Source organism: Myotis nattereri (assembly GCF_964212035.1).
Source record: "Myotis nattereri genome assembly, chromosome: X".
Classification (NCBI taxonomy): Eukaryota; Metazoa; Chordata; class Mammalia; order Chiroptera; family Vespertilionidae; genus Myotis; species Myotis nattereri.
In genome coordinates, this window is record NC_138078.1 from 15,249,704 (window position 1) to 15,272,786 (window position 23,083).

At 44.8% G+C, this 23,083-nt stretch overlaps 2 pseudogenes across 2 annotated transcripts; both read left to right on the top strand.

Annotated features, from left to right (window-relative positions):
- The first annotated feature begins 17,240 nt into the window (after positions 1-17,240).
- Positions 17,241-18,044, top strand: LOC308511113 (lupus La protein homolog; annotated as a pseudogene). Its single transcript has one exon. The product of its transcript is annotated as a lupus La protein homolog (transcript).
- A 306-nt stretch (positions 18,045-18,350) lies between these two features.
- On the top strand, positions 18,351-19,132 carry LOC308536080 (stAR-related lipid transfer protein 7, mitochondrial-like; annotated as a pseudogene). The gene has a single exon. The product of its transcript is annotated as an stAR-related lipid transfer protein 7, mitochondrial-like (transcript).
- Positions 19,133-23,083: the final 3,951 nt, after the last annotated feature.

Below are 23,083 nucleotides of genomic sequence, written 5' to 3' on the forward strand. Positions count from 1 at the left end.
CTCCTCTGGTCTCTGGGGCTACAGCTTCTGTGGGGGAGAGCCCTACGGACAATGTGCTTCCTCCCAAATATGAGCTAGAGTTGGAGGAGGAGGCAGCAAGGAACAGTGCCGGCGGGATTGGGATAATGGGGGTCTGAGGCAAGCATTCGGGGAACTTAACTGTTTCTCATAAGCCTCTTCAATTACCCCCTAAACAAGCAGAGACAAGAATGGTACCTTTGTCCCCACTCCAGCAGACTCTGTATAAGGCTAGGCAGGCTGGGGAAGATACTTCAGGATTCAGTCTATCCCCTATATTTGAGCAGCCTAATCCTCAGAATCCAGGTCAGATGCCCCATGGTCATCAGTCTATACCTTTTAAGACTTTGAAGGAGTTGAAAACTTCTTGTTCTATGTATGGACCAATTTCCCCTTTTGTGCTGGGGTTACCAGATACAGTATCAGAGGAAGCTATGGCTCCTAGTGACTGGAATACTGTTGCAAAGGCCTGTCTCTCACCTGGAGATTACTTATTATGGAAGTATAATTGGGCAGAGCTTAGTGCAGAACAGGCTAACAGAAACCAAGCTCATGAGATACCCATTATATTTGATATGCTCATGGGCAATGAACTTCAAGGGGCTTTGCAGACTCAGTTAGCATACCCCATACAAGCTTATCAGCAAATAAATATCTGTGCCACCAAAGCCTGGAGGCAGCTGCCAACAAAAGGGTAAAAATCTTTAGACATAAGTAAAATTAGGCAGGGACCTGAGAAGCCATATCAGGATGTTGTGGCTCCCTTGTTCCAAGCCACTGTAGTCAGGGTTATGGCTGACACCGAGGCTGAAATGATACTTGTGAAACAATTAGCTGTTGAAAATGCAAATAGAGTATGTCAAGAGGCTTTACATCCATACAGGAAGAGCGGTACTGTACATGATTTTATCTGTGTTTGTGCTGACATTGGACCAGCTTATGTGCAAGGAGTGACATTAGCTGCTGAGTTAAAGGAGGTATTGCTTGCTGGTGATCAGAAAGAGGGATGTTTTAACTGTGGTAACGCAAGGTATTTTGCTAAAGACTGTAAAGCTAAAAATGGAAGTCAAAAGGCTACAGGGAGTGGAAACAAGAAGCCTGGACTATGTCCAAGATGGAGGAGATGAAAGCATTGGGTAAATGAATGCCACTCCAAGACTGACGCTGATGGTAATCCATTGCCCGTTAGGCAGGGAAACTACAAGTGGGGCCAGCCCCAGCCCCACCAAACAGTAGGGGCCTTATCCTTGACCTCACTGCAGCCTTTCCAGCCAGCTCAGGCCCAAAGCCAACCGTCTGAGACCTCTACCGTGCCACCCTGGGAAGTACAGGATTGGACCTCTGTCCCACCTCCTGATATGTACTAACCCCGGAGATGGGCCTCAGGCTATTGTCACGGGAGTGTATGGTCCCCTTCCTCTGGGCATGATGGGACTAATTTTAGGGAGGAACAGTTTAACATTGAAAGGGTGATAGATCAGGACTATACTGGAGAAACTAAAGTAATGGCACAAACAATTAATACTATAATTCAGGTCTTACCAGAAACAAAAATAGCACAAATTCTCCTTCTGCCCTACTATCCAGAAGGGCGGCCTTTGACCAGTCAGCCCCGAGGTGCAATGAGCCTTGGGTCCAGTGGTGCAGTATACTGGACGAAAATAGTCAAGAAGGGTCGGCCTGAGTTCGAAATAAGGATTAATGGGAAGCCTTTTAAAGGGGTTATAGATACCGGAGCTTATGTGTCAGTCATTGCCATCAGACATTGGCCACAGGCCTGATCTTTAAACCCCACGGCTTCTGAATTGCAAGGAGTGGGGTATGTTACCCAATCCTAGCAGAGTGCTCAACTCCTTCGATAGGAAGATCCAGATGGAAGTACAGGCTATTTTCAACCTTATGGATTATAACATTTACCTGTTAACTTATGGGGACAGGATATGCTAGAGCAGATGAGGGTTTTAATAACAAGTCCCAGTTCCATTGTTACTTCTCAAATGCTTAATCAAGGATTCCACCCCCTAAAGGGACTGGGGAAGAATCAGCAAGGGAGGCGTTCATCTATCCCGATGTCCACTCAAAAGGGGAGGCATGGATTAGGTTACCAGAATTTTCAACAGGGGTCTTAATCGTCTCTCCGACCCAGCGTACAGCAGCTAAAATTACCTGGCTTGCAGATATCCCTGTCTGGGTTGATCAATGGCCCCTATTAGGAGAGAAATTAAAAGGTGCACAAGAGTTGGTTCGAGTACAACTTGAGGCAGGACATATTGAACTCACTCACAGGCCATGGAATACAGCCATATTTGTAATAAAGAAGAAATCTGGTAAATGGAGACTATTGCAAGACCTGAGGGCAGTTAATAAAACCATGGAGATTACGGAGCCCCTTCAGTCGGTGTTACCATCCCCTACAGGCATCCCATTGAAATATCACTTATTAGTATTAGAGATCTTAAGGCTGAAGTCCTTCAAACCCCTTATATTTCAGCACAACGGGTGGAAATACAAGCTCTTATTTATGTTTTGACAGATTTTGCTACGGAGCCCATCAACCTATATAGTGATAGTGCTTGTATGGTAGGTATGGCAAAAATTATTGAAACAGCTATTATAGGGTGCACTAATTGGGAGGAACTCTTTCATTTATTTTTCAGCCTTAAAAAGGTCATTAGAGAATGACAATTTCCCTGCTTTATTGGTCATATCTGATCTCATTCAGGACTCCCTGGTCCGTTAGCTACAGAAAATGAGGCTATTGATCGCCTCCTTGCTGTAATGCAAGAGGCTACCCCATTTGCTCTTGTCCAGTGCTCCCACACTTTGCATCATCAAAATGCTGCTGCCTTGCACAAACAGTTCCGTATTTCTCGAAAGCAAGCTCATCAAATTGTTAAGCAGTGCTCTCAGTATGTGGTTCATTGCCCTGTACGATCCTTAGGGGTTAATCCTAGGGGTCTTAAAGCTAATCAAATCTGACAAATGGATGTCCTTGCTTAGCCGCATTTGCAATACTAGGACCTCCCTTAGAGCTAAAATCAGACAATGGACCTGCATACACTAGTTCTGCTTTTCAGCACTTTAGTCAGCAATAGCAAATTTGTCATAAAACTGGTATCCCTTACAACCCTCAAGGTCAAGCAATAGTTGAAAGAGCCAATCATACTCTTAAAAATGCAATTACAAAAACAAAAAGAAAGAGAAGGAATGCTATGTGTCACCTCAAAACAAACTCAGTCATGCTCTTCATACTTTAAATTTTTTGCAGAGGCTAATAAGGTGTCAGTGGCTAATAAGGTTGTAGTATCCACAACGTACAAAGAATTCTTAAAACTCAACAATCAAAAGATAACCATATTAGCCCTAGCTTGTGTGGCTCCGTTGGTTATTGTCTCATACACTAAAAGGGATGCTGGTTCAATTCCCAGTAAGGGCACATGCCTGGTTGCAGGATCAATCCCGGGTAGTGAGCATGCAGGAGGCAGCCGATTGATGTTTCTCTCTATCCTTCTCCTTTTCTCTTTCTAAAAATCAATTTAAAATCTTTTTTTAAAAGAACAACCAAATTAAACAATGGAAAACATGAACAGACATTTCTCCCAAGAAGATATACAAATGGCCAAAATGCACATGGAAAAGATGCTCAAAAGATGCTAAACATCATCAGTTATTAAACAAATACAAATCAAAACCACAATGAGACCACATCATAACCACTAGGATGACTATAATCAAAAACAAAGACATTAACAAGTGTTGCAGAGGATTTGGAGAAATCAGAAACCTTGTAAATTACCAACATGCAATGGTGCAAGGTGCTGTGGAAAACACTTTGCAAGGGCTCAAAACGTCAAGCATAGTTACCTTATGGTCCAGAAATTCCAGAACAGATATATATACCCAAGAGAACTGAAAACATATGTTCACGTAAAAAACATCTTGAAAGGTTCATAGAAGGATTATTCATAACAGAAAACTAGAAACAACACAAATGTTGTTTGTGTTGCTCATAAATGGATAAACAAAATGCATTATAACATTACAGTGGAATAATATACACCTATAAAAAAGAATGCAGGCAGAGCACAGAGGATTTTTAGTGCAGTAAAAATATTCTGTATGATATTATAATGATGGATATACCGGGTGGGGGAAAACAGATTCACATTTATGAGTAAGCAAAACAGTTTATTCTTGTATTATTATTTATTATTAACTATTGTATTGTTTCTGATATGAGCAGCTGTAAACCTACTTTTGCCCCACCCTGTATGTCAGTAAACATTTCTCCAAACCCATTCCCACAACACCAAAAGTGAACCCTACGTAAACTATGGAATTAGGGTGATAATGATGAGTCAATGTAGGTTCATCCTTGCTAAAAATATATCCCTCTGGTTAGTGATGCTGACAGTGGGAGAGGCTATGCATGTGGGAGGGCAGCAGGTATACGGGAGACTCTATACTTCTGTTGAAATAAACCTAAAACTGCTCTAAAAAAAGGCTTTTTAAAAAAAAGAAAAAATGACTGACCTGTCCTGCAACACAGATGAACCTTGAAAACATTATGATATGTAAAAGAAATCATTAAAAAAAAAAACACATATGGGTCCCAGCCGGTGTGGCTCTGTGGTAGAGTGTCAACCCATGAACCAAGAGGTCATGGCTCAATTCCCAGGTAGGGCACTGCCTAGGTTGCGGGTTTGATCCCCAGTTGGGGGTGTGCAGGAGGCAGCGGTCAATAATTCTCTCTCATCACTGATGTTTCTATCTCTCTCTCATTCTCCCTTCTTCTCTCTGAAATCAATAAAAATATCTTTTTTAAAAATCACAAGTTCTGTGTTTCCATTTATAGCAAATGTCCACAATAAGCACATCCTTAGAGTCAGAGAGTAAATGAACAGCTTTTAGGTGGTGGGCAGTAGAGAGGACTAAGGGAGACTGCTACGAGGTATGGGCTATCATTTTGAAGAGATGGAAATGTTCTGGAATGAGACAGTGGCAATGGCTGCATAACAATGAATGTGTTAGAAAGCACTGAAATGCACACTCTAAAATGGTAACAGTTATGGGTATGAACTGTGTTTCAAAAAAACCTTCAAAATTAGGCAATAATGAACATTTTCCAAACTCACTGCTGGTGTGGGTCGTGAACTCAGGAACTGAGCTAGGTGGTTCTGGTCCCGGAGGTCACATGAGGCTTCAGTGGAGGTGTCACTGGGGCTGCAGTCATCACAACTGACTGGAGCTGCGAGCTCTGGTTCCAAAGAGGTGCAGTCACAGGCTGGCAAGTTGGTGCTGGCAGTTCCTGGGAGGGCTCAGTTTCTTCCCACCGGGGCTTTTCCAGGAGCTGCTTGAGTGTCCTCATCACGTGGTAGATGACTTCTAGAATGAGAGACAAATGCTGCTACCTCAAGCAAATGACAAAAAAGTTTCAGAAAGCTGTGCCTCCTGGTAGGTTGAGGAACTAGCATCTGACTCACACAAGTAAAGTCTAGAGACCAGAGTTGGAACTGCCTGTGGCAGAAGGGACAATAAAATGATAGCCGTAGCTGTAAACTGACCTGCCAGGAGATGCAGAAAAATATGTGTTTCCGGTGAACAGAGAAGGACCCCACAAGAAACAGTAGGCTGACATTGTCACAGAAGGAGAAAGAGCCAAGCAGGCCACCCAGGGAAGCAGATGAACCCAAATACAGGGGTGGGTCACTAAAGGCCTGGGGCCTGGGAGGTGGGGGAGTATAATGACCACTCAGGGGGACTAAAAACATAGGTTCACATAAAACCTGTACAAAACTGAATCAGGAAGGATCACAAAACCTGAATAGGCTGAAAACACCTGATGGAACTGAAGCAGTAATCAAAAAACTCCAAGCAGACAAAAGCCCTGACATGGATGGCTTCACAGGGGAGTTTTACCAAACATTCAAAAGAGAACTAACACCTATCCTCCTCAAAATATACCAAGAAATTCCAGAGAAACGAACACTTCCAAGCTCTTTTTGCCAGGCTAGCATTATCCTAATTCCAAAACCAGATACAGACATTGCAAAGAAATGGAATTACGGTATAGGCCAGTGATGGCGAACCTTTGGAGCTTGGCGTGTCAGCATTTTGAAAAACCCTAACTTAACTCTGGTGCCGTGTCACATATAGAAATTTTCTGTTATTTGCAGCCATAGTAAAACAAAGATTTATTATTTTGATACTTATTTTATATATTTCAATGCCATTTAACACAGAAAAATCAACCAAAAAAAAGAGTTCACATGTCACCTTGGACACGCGTGTCATAGGTTCGCCATCACTGGTATAGGCCATACCCCTGATGAGCATAAATGCAAAAATCCTCAACAAAATATTAGCAAATCAGATCCAGAAATATATTAAAAAGATCATACGTTATGACCAAGTGGGATTTATTCCAGGGATGTAAGGCTGGCACGAAATTTGCAAATCAATAAATGTGATACATCACATAAACAAATTTAAAGACAAAAACACATGATAATATCGATAGACCCAGAGAAACATTCGACCAAATCCAACACCCACTTTTCATTTAAGAACAGTCCTCAGTGCCCGGCCGGCGTGGCTCAGTGGTTGAGCGTCAACCTATGAATCAGGAGGTCATGGTTCCATTCCCTGTCAGGCCACATGCCTAGGTTGTGGGCTCGATCCCCAGTAGGGGGCGTGTAGGAGGCAGCCAATCAATGATTCTCTCTCATCATTGTTTCTCTCTCTCTCTCTCTCTCTCTCTCCTTCTCCCATCCTCTCTGAAATCAACTTTTTAAAAAAGTTCTCAGCAAAGTGGGAACAGAAGAATGATACCTCAGCATATTAAAGGCCATACATGAAAAGCTACAGCCAACATCATAGTCAATGGGAAAAAACTAAAACCATTTCCCCTAAGAACAGGAACAAGACAGGGATGTCCACTTTCACCACTCTTATTCAACACAGTACTGGGAGTCTTAGCCACAACAATCAGAGAAGAAGAAAACATAAAAGGCATCCAAATTGGGAAGGAGGAAGTAAATCTATCATTATTTTCAGATGATGTGATATTGTACATAGAAAACTCTAGAGACTCCAGCAAACGAAACTACCAGATTTAATAAATGAACTCAGTAATGTAGCAGGATACAAAATTAACACCCATAAATCACTGGCATTTTTATACACCAGTAAGGAACTCACAAAGAAAAATTAAGAAAACAATCGCATTTGCCATTACAACAACAAAAATTAAGATACTTAGTAATAAACTTAACACGTTAAATGCCCAGCCTGTTTTGTCTTCGGGACGGAAAGCATAGTGTCAGTCACCAGTGACTGACTGGGTGCTTAACGTGTTAACCAAGGAGGTAAAAGCCCTGTACTCAGAAAACTACAGGTCACTGAAAAAAGAGATAGAGGAAGATATAAACAAGTGGAAGGATACACCGTGGTCATGGATTGGTAGAATTAGCACCATTAACATGTCCCAAAAGCAATCTACAGATTCAATGCAATCCCTATTAAAATACTAACGGTATATTTCACCAGTCTACAACAAATATTCCAAAAATTTATATGGAGCCAAAAAAAGACCCCAAATAGCCGCAACAATCATGGGAAAAAAGGACAAAGTTGGAGGGATCACAACTCCAGATATCAAGTTATACTACAAAGCCACTGGCATCAAAACAGCTAGGTACTGGCACAAGAAAAGGCACATAGATCAATGGAACACAACAAGAACCCTAAAATAGACCAAGCCATTACGTTAACATTTGACAAAGGAGGTAAGAGCATACAATAGAGTAAAAACAGTCTCTTCAAAAATAGGGAGACGTGGGGGAGGAGGGGGGAATTGGACAGGTACAAGCTAAAAAAACAAGATCACCACACACAAGAATAAATTCACCCAAGCTGGTTTGGCTCAATGGATAGAGCAGTGGTCGGAAAACTCATTAGTCAACAGAGCCAAATATCAACAGTACTTCTTCAAAATAGACTCGCCCAGGACGAAGAGCCAACTTCTGCGCATGGGCCACGAAGTTTCAATGGCACTGTACGTGCGCGCCCGCACGTGGTCTTTTGTGGAAGAGACACACTCAAGGGGCCAAAGAGCCGCATGTGGCTCACGACCCGCAGTTTCCCAACCACGGGCATAGAGCACTGGCCCGCAGACTGAAGGGTGGCAAGTTTGATTCCAGTTAAAAGCATGTATCTCAGATGCAGACTGGATTCCTACCTAGCCCTGGTCAGGTTGCATGTGGAAGGCAACCAATCAATGTTTCTCTCATCCTCCCTTTCACTCTCTCTAAAAATCAACAGAAAATTATCCTCAGGTGAGGATTAACAAAAAAGTATAAAATAAATAAAAGTTTTTAAAAAGAATGAGCTCCAAATGCATGAAAGACTTAAATGCAAGTCGTGACGCTATAAAAATCTTAGAAGAGACCATACAGCAAAATCTCAGACATTTCTCATAGGAATATGTCTGCCGGTACATTTCCTAGGGCAAGGGAAAGTAACGAGAAAATAAACAAATGGGACTACACCAAAATAAAAAGCTTCTGCACAGCAAAAAGCAAACAAACAAAAAAACCCACATCAACATCCCGGCCATGGTGGCTCAGTGGTTGAGCGTCGACGTATGAACCAGGAGATCACAATTCAATTCCAAGTCAGGGCATATGCCCAGGTTGTGGGCTCGATCCCTGATCCTAACAGGAGGCAGCCGATCAACGATTCTTCCTCATCAATGATGTTTCTATATCTCTCTCCCTCTCCTTTCCTCCCTGAAATCAATAAAAACAAATTCAAAATGAAACAAGTTATCAAGAAAATGAAAAGGGAGCCCATTATATATGGGAGAACGTATTTTTCAATGATACATCTAGTAAGAGGTTAATTTACAAAATATATAAAGAACTCATACAACTTAACAAAAGAAAGACAATCCAATTAAAAAATGGACAAAGAACCTAAGTAAACACTTCTCCAAAGTGAATATGCAGATGCCCAAGAGACATATGACAAAATGCTCAAAGTCACTAATCCTCAAAGAGATGCAATTTAAAACCACCATGAGGTATCATCTTACACCTGTCTGAATGGCTGCCATCAACAAATGACAAGCCATGGCGAGGATGTGGAGAAAAGAGAACCCTCGCACACTGCTGGTGGGAATGAAAACTGGTGCAGCCACTGTGGAAAACAGTTTGGAGTTGCCTCAAAAAAATTAAAACTGAAACTGCCATCTGATCCAATGATTCCTCTTGGAGGAATATATCCTAATATGAATGCAGTTGTTTTTACAGCTGTGGTACATTTATACAATAGAATACAATGAAGCTGTAGAAAAGAAGGATCTCTTACCCTTTGAGATAGCAGATAGACCTGAAGAGTATTCTGTATGCTAAGTGAAATAAGTCCGTCAGAGTAAGACAAGTACCATATGATCTCACTCATAAGTGGAATCTAATGAACAAAATACACTGATAATCTGAGTGGATCCAGAGACATGGAAGCATGGAACAGAGTGTGGAATCTCAGAGGGAAGGCATGGGAGGTAACCAACCAAAGACTTTGTATACATATATGAATATCCCTTGGACACAGACAATAGGTAGTGAAGGCCTGGGGCAGGGGGCGGGGGCTGGCTGGAGGGGGGTCAATGGGGGAATGAGGGAGACCTATGTAATACTTTTAACAATAAAGATTTATGAAGAAATAAAAATAAACTTACAAACAAAATAGATCCAGAGACACGGAAGCATGAGACAGAATGATGAATCTCAGAGGGAAGGTGGGGAGGGAGGTGGACAGATTAACCAAAGAACTTATATGGACATATGCATAACCCATGAACACAGACATTACAGTGGTGAAGGCCTGGGGGAAGGGGACAGGAGAGGAAGTCAATGGGGAAAAAAAGGAGGACTTCTTTCATACTTTCAAAAATTAAGATACATTTTTTAAAAACTTGTAAGTGAATATTCATAAGATCATTAATCATATAAGTCAAAGTATAATCAACCTGAATATCCATCAATTTATTAATTTGTAAACACTGGTATATCCAAACAATGGGATAGTATTCAGCCATAAAAAAAGGAGTGGCTTTGCCCAGCCCACTTGGCTCAGTGGTTGAGTGTTGACCTATGAACCGGAAGGTCACGGTTTGATTCCTGGTCAGGGCACATGCCCGAGTTACAAGCTCGATGCCCAGTTTGGGGCATTCAGGAGGCAGCCGGTCAATGATTCCCTCTCATCACTGACATTTCTCTCTCTCTCTCTTCCTTCCCCTCAAAAATCAATAAAAAATATATATATTCTTTAAAAGGAGTGGCTTAATAGTTCCAAGGTTGATCCAATACCTGCCACAACATGGATGAACCTTAAAACTATTAAGCCTAAAAAACACTTTTTTAATTATAAAAATAAAAACTATTAGGCTTAGCCCTAGCCCATTTGGCTTAGTAGATAAGAGTGTCAGCTGCGGCCCGAAGGGTCCCGGGTTCAATTCCGGCCAAGGGCACATGCCTGGGTTGCAGGCTCGATCCCCAGTATGGGGCTTGCAGCAGGCAGCCTATCAATGATTTTCTCTCATCACTGATGTTTCTATCTCCCTCTCCCTTCCTCTCCGAAATCAATAAAGAATACATACATTTAAAAATAAATAATGACCCCGTTAAAAAAAAACAACTATTAACTTTATGTGAAAGAAGACAGACACAAAAGGACAAATATTGTATGATTCTCCTTATAGGAGGCACTTAGAGTAGTAAAATTCAGAGACAAAAAGTACAATGGGGGTTTCCACGGGCTGGGAGGAGGGGCGACTGGGGAGTTATTGTGTAGAGCAGTGGTTCTATTTGCGGCGACCTTCCTAATGCTGAGACCCTTTGATAGTTCCTCATGCTGTGGTGACCCCCAATTTCATTGTTACAAATTGAATATCATTAAAGCATAGTGATTAATCACAAAAACAATATGTAATTATGTATGTGTTTTCCAATGGTCTTAGGCGACCCCTGTGAAAGGGTCGTTTGACCCTCAAAGGGGTCGCGACCCACAGGTTAAGAACCGCTGGTTTAGAGGCTCTAGTTTCAGTTTGGGAAGATGAAAATTCTGGGGGAAGATGATGCTGATGACTGCACAATAATGTGAATGTACTTAATGCCACTTGACTATACACTTAAAAATGGCTAAAATAGCCCAAACCGGTTTGGCTCAGTGGATAGAGCATGGGCCTGCGGACTGAAAGGTCCCAGGTTCGATTCAGGTCAAGGGCATGTACCTGGGTTGCGGGCACATCTCCAGTGGGGGATGTGCGGGAGGCAGCTAATCGATGTTTCTCTCTCATCGATGTTTCTGACTCTCTATCTCTCTCCCTTCCTCTCTGTAAAAAATCAATAAAATATATTTTTAAAAAAATGGCTACAATAGTATTATGTATATTTATCACAATAAAAAGAATGAAGTCCCAATATATACTACAACATAAATGAACTTTGCAAACATTATAGTTAAGTGAAAGAAGCCAGACACAATAGGACACATACTGTTTGATTTCATTTATATGAAATGTCTACAACAGGCAAATCCTATATAATATATAGGGAATATGCAAATTGACCATCACTCTGCCACAAAGATGAAGGCGCCCACAGCAGAGTCCGAGTTCCCGTAATGAGCCTTAATGAGCAATCAGCAGGGACCTGAGGCTTCGCCCCTCCTCTCCCTCCCCCCTCCACCATGGGGCTTGATAGGGGACCTCAGGCCACTGCCCCCACCCTGGTAGCAGGCCAGGGGACCTCAGCCTGTGCACCCCACCCAGCACGGCTTCACAGGTGACCTCAGGCCACACCTCCCCACCCAAGCGGGGCTTGACACGGGGACCTCAGGCCACACACCCCCACCCAGCGGGGCTTGACGGGGGACCTCAGGACGTGACCCCAGCCCCTGCACCAGGCCAGGGGACCAAAGGCTTGGTACCCCGCCTGGCAGTGCTTGGCGTGGGACCTGAAGGTGCGCCCCCAACCTGGTAGAGCTTGATGGGGGACCTCAGGCCACAACCCCCACCCGGAGGGGCTTGGTGGGGACCTCAGGCCACACCCCAGGCCCCAAAACCAGGCCAGGGGACCTCAGGCCTCGCCCCTCTGCCCAGCAGGGCTTGAAGGGGGACCTTAGGCTGTGCCCCTCTCCTGGAGCACGGCAGGGGAACCTGAGGCTGCATCCCCTGCCCAGTGGGGCTGGATGGGGAATCTCAACCACACCCCCGACCCAGCGGGGCTTGATGGGGGATCTCAAGGCACACCCTCCATCCCAGACCAGGGAACCTCAGGCTACACCCCCCACCCAGCGCCCGGCCAGGGGACCTGAGGCTGCGACCCTGCCTGGCCAGGCTTAACAAGGGTAGGACTGGTCAGGGATCTGGATCTAGCATCCCTGGGACTCAGCCCCAAACCCCCAGTGCCCCACTCCCCTTGCATGTGGAACGGGAGGCCAGGGAAGGAGAATGGGAGCAGCGAGAGCTCCCTGATCAGAGGACTGCTATCTACTCGCCCCTGGAAACTGAAGACGTGCCAGACAATGCTATGTGTAAGGACACGCTCTCCCCTTCCTGGCAAAGGGAGGTGGCTTCATATTTTTCTTCCTTTACCCACAGAAAACAGGGGTCAGGGAACAGAAAGCACAACTTACAATGGACAGGACTGGGGTGAGGGAGGAGTTGGGAAAGGGCAGGTTCCTATCTGCCTCAAAGGGCTGTCACAGGACCAAAGATATAGTATGTGAAAGTAACCGAAACCAGGACAGGCTGTTGGGAACTTGATTAGGTGTTATTTACAAAACCAAGTACTTACAATAGCAAATCCCATGTGCCAGGAGCCTTGGGAATCAGATGAGTTTGACATCGACTTCGACCCCAGGTAGCTGACAATCTAATAGAGAAAAGTCAAACAGTTAGGATCGCTTCTGTGGGATTCAGAAAGATGACAGGGGCTCAGGAAGATAGGAGGGGTCCTGGGGACAACAAAACTGCCCATGGTCCCCATCTTTTCGGTGGGTGCTGGGTGTCACCTCTCCCGCCCTGCCCTCATCCTCCCCTGCCATTCTAGCAAATGGGTGGGTAATGGGGTAATTGTCGGAAGATGGAACAACACTGTGCTGGGAGAGAAGGTAAGTTCTGGGAACGTACCAAGTGCTGATTTTAAAAAATAAGACGTACCTTAAGGCAGACAGTGTTAAGTCACCAAGCTGTGGCTTCCCGGCTGGAAAAGTTCCTTTCCTGCTGGAAGAGAATAAATTGTCTTAAGATATTGCTTTTCAGGTTAGACTTTTCTCCAAGTTTTCCCAGGACTTAAAAGGGCTGCGGCCGGTGCGGGAGGTCAGGGCACTGTTCACCCAGCTCGGCGCCAGGAAAAGGAAAATAAATGCTAAAGGTACAAAAGGCACACATTTCAGAAGTAGAGGGTTCATTTCACCTTTGGGGAGGAGGCAGGCTGGTGTGCTGCAGCGAGCTCTTTAGGAGAGGGCGTGGGAAGGATGAGAGGATGTAAAACAGGCTGAGTGCAAACCCCCTCATCTGTAGGGGCGGCAGGCCCGGCTCCTGTAATGGCCGCAGGCCAGACTTCAAGGGCACTCGTTGGAAGAGATGGGCCTAGAAGGGCGAGCAGGGCCTAAGACAATGCTGAGAGCCGGCAGAAGAGAGGGCAGGAGAGCGTGAGACCGGGCAGAGTCGACGCCATGAACAGGGCTCCCACCACTTAGACTTCCGGCTAGCCGCAGCCTAGGCATGCGCATTGCGGTCTGCCCCAGGGCGCATGCGCACGTTGCCGTGAGGGCGGGGCATACAGCAGGCAGGTCCAGGATGAGTGACAAGTGTGACCAGGGCAGGTTTCCTCTCTGCCTCGAAGGGTCCTCGCAGGTGTAAGGACATAATACATGAAAACAGCTTGACACTGAGACAGGCTGTGGGGAGTAGTAGGTGCTCCTTATAAAATCAAGTGCTTACAGTAGCAAATACCATGTACCAGGTGCCTTGGGCAGCAAAGATGAAGTCGACATCGAGCTAGATCCCAGGAAGCTGGCAGTCTAATATTAGACTCCTGCGGGATTCAGAAACATGACAAGAGCTCACAGGAGGATAAAAGGGATTCTGGCCCCTGTAATGTGATGGGATAATTCTCATAAAATGGAACAATAATGTGCTGGGACAAAGTCTGGTCCTCTGGGAACTTTTCAAATCTTGATGGGAAGAAAGAGAGAAAAGGAACCTTGAGACAGGCTTAGGTCACCTAAGTGCCTGGTTGCCCTTGCTTGCTGGAGAATAAATGATTAGACCTTTCTTCTCCCCAGTTTCTCAGGACTTAAAATATCTGCAACTAGAGGGGATAGTCATGGCACTGTCACACAGATCACTTCAAGGAAAAACCTGTTAGAAGTATTAAATGCAAGCGTTCAAAGGCAGATAGGTCAGTTTCACTTTGTTAAGGAGGATGGTGTGCTTGCGGTGTTGAGCCTTTTTGGAAGAGGTGGGCTTGGAAACCGTGCAGACGGGAGCGCTTGAGGCGTCAGTCCGTCACTGGACAGGCCAGCCACTGGCCACTCCAGAAAAACTGCTGAGTTGGGCTGAGCGCCAGGCTGGTCCGCCCAAGGCGCAGGTGCAAAAGTGGGCAGGGGCCAGCAGGCCACGTGGCAAGGCTTAGAGGTGGGGGTGCAGTGAGGGTGGGTGTCAGGGCAGCCTGGAATCTCTAGAGGGGGGAGGGGGGAGGGGGAGGGCCGTGAGGGAGGGCGGGGCAACTCTCGCAAGGCCAAGCCCAGTCTAGCAGGGGTGTCCAGCCAGGGACTGTAACTGCCTGGCGGCGGGAGTACCCGCACTGGACCAAAGAACGTATGTCTGTGCTCGCGTGGTTATGGAGGCGCCGGTGCACAACATGAAGGGCTCCCCACAATGATAGACCTAGTTTGACTAGGTGCCTGAAGCTGCAGTGACACAGACAGCCGACAAATACCAAGACACTGTATGTGGCTTTTAAATATACAGAACAGGCTGCCTCAGAAAATCCCCAAGTCTAAATACCCAGGTTTGAAAGTGCAGGGACAGTATCATGCTGGAGCTATTCCAATATATAAATTCTCTCTAACAACAATCGGGAGGACTCAGGCCTAGAGAGAAATGAAAGCAGTCCCAGATGTGGAAGGTCTGCATTCTCCTTGACTACTATATGGATGAGAAAAGACACTGGCTTTTCCCCACTTTACCCCATCACAACCTTCCTGGTATTCTTACCCATCTCCTCTTTCCTCTTCTTTTCTCCACTTCACTCCACAAATTCCCTCTGTTTTTTACCACTTCTATTTTCACTCATTCTGTCTAGTTATATTTATGAAGTATGCAGTGTTTCTCTGACGTGGGCCAAGACCCCAAACCTACAAGGAAGGCGGCTGTGCTACCTGGACAAAAAGGAGCCACATGCTAACCTGACTAGCTCAGGGAAAGCCTGCATGGCAGCCTTGCAAACTCAGAGGCCTAAAGCAATCACAAAAATAGGTCTGAAATTAAAATATTTTTAACTGAGAGCAGCTTATGGTGAGTACTCATGTCCTAAGCCAGTATTTTCCCTGACAAAGGTCAATCTTTACCTCAACTGAGTCTATCTGTTGTCTCTTTACATCTATGATAACATATCATTGGAATATCAAAAGTAATTTTCCTTTGTCCAGACTCCTCAAAGCATAGGCACCACTCTACAGAGACCACAAATCCCCTCAATGTTATTGAGTTAACTGTTGACTGCTAACCATCCTATACCAACCTATGTAAAAGAAGTATGTCTATCATTTTACTTCTTATCCCAGAGGTTTCCCCGCTTTGCTTTCTCCTGCCTCCCTAACCTATCACCAATAGATTTCATGGAACCCACAAACGTCTCCTCTTTTGATTGCAAGGTATAATAAAATAAGGTACAAAACTCCCAGGCTCTGGAGTATTATCTCAATTCACTGAGATTTTGCTCCCCGGCAACTGTCGACAGTTTTGGCTTAGATAAACTCACAAAAATTCTTCACAGGTTTGAATGTCTTATGTTAACAGGTGTTTAATACCAAGAGCTGTACCAAGGCTACATATTTATCATCTCATTTCATCTCACACATAGTGAGGGTCATGAAATATCTCCCACCTACACTAGAAGAAAGTCAGGCTCGGAGAGAAAATAAGATTAAATACCTCTCCTGTTGACACAGGCCCAATAAACAGTAGGTGTCAACTGCAAGTAGGAGAAAATTTTTCAATAATCAGGAGTTGGGGATATTAACACTAAATTGGGTTGCTAATTTCTTGGAAGTGATCACAGGATAGGTTCTTTAAGAGCAACCATGTCACTATAAGAACTTCCTGAGATTGCTTCCCATACATAGAAAGAACAGATACCGAAGCCAATTTTCATACATAGAAAAAAACAACTTTCTCTTCATGCCCATGAAGGCAAGCTCAACAATCACACAATTGCAGACAGAGTGAACAAATTCCCATCGAATACACTGCAGAGGAATTCAAAGTTAGGTCATCGTAGCAAGAACTGCAGGAGACCTTCCACTTTGGACTTCCTGCTAGCCCAAGACAGTAGACTGTGACACACGGTGACTTCTCAGCTAGGAACAAGGCTGGTGTTCTAGCATCTTTAACTAAACATAGAAAATATGAAGGAGGGAACTGCATGAACTGGGCTAGGTTCACAGCCCTTCCTGCTGCCAGGCACTGGCCCCGGAGGTGGCACCCTTAGTCCTCCGCCCAGAAACAGAGCCACTGAAACTACGGCTCCGGAGTGGCTGTGGCAGAAAAGATGAAAAACAAAACTGCTACCATTGTCTTCTTTTCACAAGGTTAGTTCAAAAACAAGTTGAAAAGAGAAGCATTTGAGAGGTTTGCTGAGAAACTGACTCTAATACTGCAATAAAAACGTAACAAAGGGTCCTGTGTCAAAATGGGCTGCATCTGGCAGACGCACTGGGTCCCCTGGGAGGAATGCTGGAGCCTGGGGTTCCGCACATGCACGTGGCCCGGACCCAAGTGGGCCAATGGTTGCACTGGGATGGGTCCCTGGTTGGGTCTTTGGAAGAAGCTGCTCACATCCTCACTGTGTGCATTTTTAAAGTTTCCTACCTTCACTGCCTTCCAATGTAGCCGAAGGCAGAGGTTTGGAGCCACCTGTTTAGCCACAATGGCCGAAAATGGTGATGAAAAATGGCTGCTCTGGAGGCCAAAATCTGTCATAAAATTGAGTATTATTTTGTGACTTCAATTTGCCACAGGACAAATTGTTAAAGGAATAAATCAAACTGGATGAAGGCTGGTGACCTTTGGAAGTAATGATCAAATTCAATCGGTTAAACCATCTAACAGACTTCACTGTAATAGTAGAAACATTGAACAAATCAAAGGCAGAACTCATGGAAATATGTAAAGATAAAACTAAACTCCTAAGATCTCCAGACAAGCCCCTTCCTGAAGTTACTGATGAGTATAAACGTGATGTAAAACAGATCTATTTAAGAAAAAAGAAAAACAGATCCGTTTAAAGGCTTCCCTACTGATACAACACTTAATGACATAAAAGAATAGTTACAAGTAAAAGGTCAAGCACTAAATATTCAGATGAGAAGATCATGGCACACAACATTTAAGGGATCAATACCTGCTGTGCTTGACAGCATTGAATCTGCTTAAAAAAAAACTTATGGAGACACCTAAACAAAAGTACAAAGACATAGATCTGCTAATACTTTTCAAGAAAGATTACTTTGCAAGAAATGATAAAGCAAACAAAATAAAATGGAAGCTAAATTATGAGCTAAACAAGAGCAAGAAGAAAAACAAAAGTTAATAGAAAAATGCTGAAATGAAATATCTGGAAGAAAAGACTTTTTGCGTGCTGAAATTTTCAGGGAACCTAGATGATCACACCTGCAGAGGAGATTTGCACATCCTTTTCTCAAATCATGGTGAATTAAAATGGAAAGACTAAGAAAAAAAAGGGAAGATTGTCAGAGGAGCAAGAGGGAATAATCCCATTTAGAGAAATAGCCAAGGAAGGACTAGATAAAGCCAAAGATCCAAATAATGGTAACCTACAATTAAGGAACAAAGTGACAGGGAAGTGCTAGACAAATATGTGGAAAAAGACACATTGAAGGAAGTCATAGAAGGTGCAACTCTATGGTCGCCTCTACTCAGATAGTGCCTGCTACATCCTCCTTGGCCGCCTGTACATGCCTGGGCAATGATTGTGGACATTGCAGGCATCTTCATGTGAGACAAAGAGCAGATCCAGGAGGAGGAGCTGCAGAGATCCACTGATGAGATGAAACTGTTGGAGGAAATGTTTCAGAGCCCGGAGGTTGAGCGCCACCCTGGAGAACCAAAGTCCCAAACAGAAGGGAATAAAGATTCAGGGGGCAAAGAGGAACCACGGGAAATGGTGATGGATAAGAAAAGCTTGAAGCTGTGGCGGTGCCCTATTACAGGCACCCATCTTTCTCAGTACAGAGTTTTCAGAACCTACACAGATGTGACACCCCAGCAGTTCTTCAATGTTCAGCTGGTTAGAGTACAGAAAAAAAGTGGGATGCCCTGGTAATCAGGTGGGAAGTGATTGAGAGGGACGTCTTCGGTGGTTTTTTGGGTTCTTCACATTTTCCTTACTCACTGTACTCATGGGATTATGTTTATGTTTAGTGGTACAGCGTGGATCAGGAAAACATTGTGCTGGTGTTGGTGTCACGTGCTGTGGAGCACCCTAGTGTGCTGGAGTCTCTGGAATTTTTAAGAGTTAGATCATGTGAATCCCAAATGGCTATCCATCCCCACAACTCATTTGACTACTTGTGACAATCCCCAGACTGTGTTTCCTCACTACTGTTAGTTGGATGGTTCCCAGTGACATGCCAGAGTTCCTGGAGAAGCGGCACATGGCCACTCTGAAAGTCAAGAACATGCAGATCAAAGTAAAGGGCTACATCACATGTGGAAATGGGTGAAGCCAAGGCCACCACGCCATCTTCCGAGTGGAAGAATGAGGGTAGTTGTGGCCCTGCCCGGATCAAGTATGCTTGAAGGACTTTGGGATAGGAAGGGACAGGCTGCTTCTAGCCCTGTCTCGGTCCCTATCACTCTGCTACAGAACAGGGACAGGTGCTACAAAACATCTCTGTAACTACCAGTGCAAGATAATTCAATAACTGGTGTCTGACTTCATTCACAGCCTTCTTTGTTCTTTATCAAAACAGAGATTAAGGAGGCATCCCTAGGGGCACTGTCATACTCTCAGGCCAACCATTTTTCAATTCAGTATCCCAATGATCTAATCCGGAACAAAGTGCAGCTCAGGCTAGAAGGGAACTACTTGTTTTTGTTACCTCTGAAGAGTTTCCTCTACCAACATTCTAGTTTCCACCATCAGTTCTGCAGCATTTGGACTTCCTTTAGTCTGAAGGTCCAACTGGAAAGTGAAGGTGGCCAGTTGATGGTTCAATGAGGAGTCATTTGGGAGTGCTCTTGGAATTGTGATTGTCCTATGTTGAATGGATGTAAACTGTTGCTTGACAGTGTAAATGCCTAGAGCAGTGGTTCTCAACCTTCTGGCCCTTTAAATACAGTTCCTCATGTTGTGACCCAACCATGAAGTTATTTTCGTTGCTACTTCATAACTGTCATGTTGCTACTGTTAGGAATCGTCATGTAAATCTGATATGCAGGATGGTCTTAGGCGACCCCTGTGAAAGGATCGTCCCACCACCAAAGGGGTCGCGACCCACAGGTTGAGAACCGCTGGCCTAGAGGGACATAAAGTTTGTACCAGGAAATTTCTCTCTTCCCCTCCCAAATACCACCCATTGACTACCCAAAGCCGTTTCCTTTAGACTGGCCAGTTCTTCTACATTCATGCACTATGTTACCCTGGCTTAACGCCTCGTTCCTTGGCCCATTTACCAAGAACACGGGGAAACCAATCCTCTCAGACAATAGCTTTATGTACTATTACTGTCTTGATAGGATCAGTGGAGAAATGCTCAAAACATCCCACATTAAATAATTTATATATATATGTGTGTGTGTGTGTGTGTGTGTGTGTGTGTGCATGTATGTAAAATTTATTTCAGAGAAAAAGGGAAAGGGTGAAAGACAGAAACGTGATGAGAAAGAATCGCTGATGAGCTGCCTCCTGCACTCTCTCAACTAGGGACTGAGCCCGCAACCCCAGCATATGCCGTGACCTCCTGGCTCATAGGTCGACACCCAACCACCGAGCCACACTGGCCAGGTTTATATTTTTTTATGTTAAAAGTTTATTAGTTCAGTGTTTCACTTACTGAATTTGAAATACATTTTTAAATCTTTCTGTCAAAAAGTAGGGATTTGGGAGTTGAACAGAATTTCAGTAGTCCCACTGTCCAGAAAACAACATTTTATTTTGACATTATTTTTCATACTTCACATTTGACTGAATGCCGAGGACCTGTCCATCTCAGAAGGCTAAATAAAGGTGGAAGAGTAGGGTAGGGCCACTCCCTGGAGCTTTCAGAGCTGTAGACAAGCTGTGTGAACCAACAGATAAAATCTTGCCCCAAACACTAACGCAATGAGCTTATGTGGCTCTCTTGTTCCTCTGAAAGTTTTGCCTCCTCTCTTCAGAGCTCAAATAAAAGCAAACTATGCTGTTTGAATGAAGTCACAGTCAAATGGTATCAGCTTGGCCTCACTGATTCTGCTTATGGTCATGCTGCCATCTGGTGGGAGAACAGGGATCAAGTTTTAAGTCCTCCTCCCTCCACCCACCCACCCTTTTTAAAAATAATTTAAATGATCACATTTTCCCCTTTTTTCCTACTGGGATCTAAACCTGAGACTAACTCAAGCCCATGAAACTCTTTGCTGCCTGTGAAGTTTTGTGCCAAAGAAATAACTGCCTAGTCCTTTCTGGCTTCCTTCTCTGAGTCTGGCAGAGCAGAGATACAGTGAGCAGCCCCAGCTTCTCTCACTGATCAGTTCTCTTTTCTCATCTCTAGGACCTGAAAGCCAAGGAGAGGCCTGGGTTATGTCTTCACTTAGGGCCTGTGATTGCTGGGCATGGATAGGTGTGGACAATAGTGCGTGTGTGAGTGCAGAAGTGTTAAGGAGGTGGGTGTTGCTCATGTTCTGATTTGCGGGGATTTGACTGCTGTGGGGTAGGTCTGTACAGTTACTTATGTCGTCATAATGATTTTACTTCTGATATTTTTTTTCTTCAACGCATGTCAGGGTCTCTGAGGCTCTAGACACTCGCTTCTATTCTATTACAAACTCCCAAACGTGCCCAAATTACCTTCGGGCTTTCCGCCAGTTCCCACCCCTGAGCTTCTTCTGAGGTGTGCTAAAGACACCCTCCTAATCCGCCTGGCACAGTGGTTCAACCTTCCTAATGCCGCGAACCTTTAATACAGTTCCTCATGTTGTGGTGACCCCCAACCATAAAATTATTTTTGTTGCTACTTCATAACTGTAATTTTGCTACTTTTATGAATCGTACTGTAAATATCTGATATGCAGGATGTAATTTTCATTGTTACAAATTGAACATAATTAAAGCATAGTGATTAATCACAAAAACAATACGTAATTATATGTGTGTTTTCCAATGGCCTTAGGTGACCCCTGTGAAAGGGTCGTTGGACGCCCAAAGGGGTCGCGACCCACAGGTTGAGAACTCCTGCCCTAGGGCTTGGTCCCTACACCCTCCTTCGAGGACAAGTCCTCACCAAGCACCCTCACCCCCTTGCAGAAAGGGTGCAGCCCCCCAGCCACGATCTGAGAACCAAGCAGCCTTTGCCCGACCCCCAGCCATGATCGGAGAAGCCCTGAGGGGCACGAAAGAAGCGGCACTAAGCCCTAAGTAGATCGCGAGCACCGTTCAAACTGCGTAGGTAAAACCCCGAGACCATGTCCTGGCCACCACTTAGATCGCAGCACCTTTCAAACTGCAAACCCCATGCGACCCGGTCCTGACCCCCACGTAGATTGAGAGCACCTTTCAAACTGCATGGGTAAAACCCCCTGAGACCGGGTCCTGGCTGCCACGTAGATCGGGAGCACCTTTCAAACTGCAAACCCCATGAGACCGGGTCCTGACTGCCACGTAGATCGTGAGCACCTTTCAAGCTGCGTGGGTAAAACCCGTGAGACTGGGTCCTGGCCTCTATGTGCTGCCACGTAGATCTCGGCGGCCAGCAGCCGCCTCTTCCCTGCTCCCTGCTCCCCGCCCCGCTCCCCCGCCCCCCGTGATCGGAGAAGTACCTGTATTTTTAATAATTTCTTGACATGGTAAAAGAATTTTACATTGTGATCCAAGGTTGGTGGGGTGAGGAGAAGTGTTGGGGGCCAGATGTAAGCTGGCAAGGTCCTTGCACCTGAAGGGGCTAGCAAGGCTGGGACCCTTACCCACACAGTTTTCCCAGACTTGTTTGGACGGCGATTATCAGTAGAATGAGAGCAACATTTGTAGAATGAGAACAGCCTTTCATAGCTTACCAAGAAGTCTGTAACTATTTACTGAGATATGCTGTACTGAGAACTTGTCCTTCTGCTGTGTCTCTCCCTTAGAGATTAAGAGGAACAAAGAATGCGTTCCTCTTGACAGACCTCCGATTCAGTGTGTTGTGTATAAATAGGATTGTATAGCTAATAAACTCGCTTCAGTTCATTGAGAGAACTGGGGTCCTCCCGACCCCGCTTTCCTGTCTTTATTTCTTTTCTCAATTCCCACCTCCCTGCCTCAGCCCGGCTCAACCCTGTCAGGCTGGCCCTGACAGAGAAGGAGCAGCAAAACAATCCAACAAACAAAAAGGGAAACAGAAATGCATGGTGGAAGGGATTTGAAGGGTGGGTAGGGGCACTGCCCAACTAAAATACAATTGGTTTGTTACTGAGTACTATTCATGGGAAGACAGCAACCTGACTCCTTCTCTATGCAGCATATTGGGAGTAAATATGATGTATCCAGGTGGAAATATGATTAAGGGTTGGAAGACA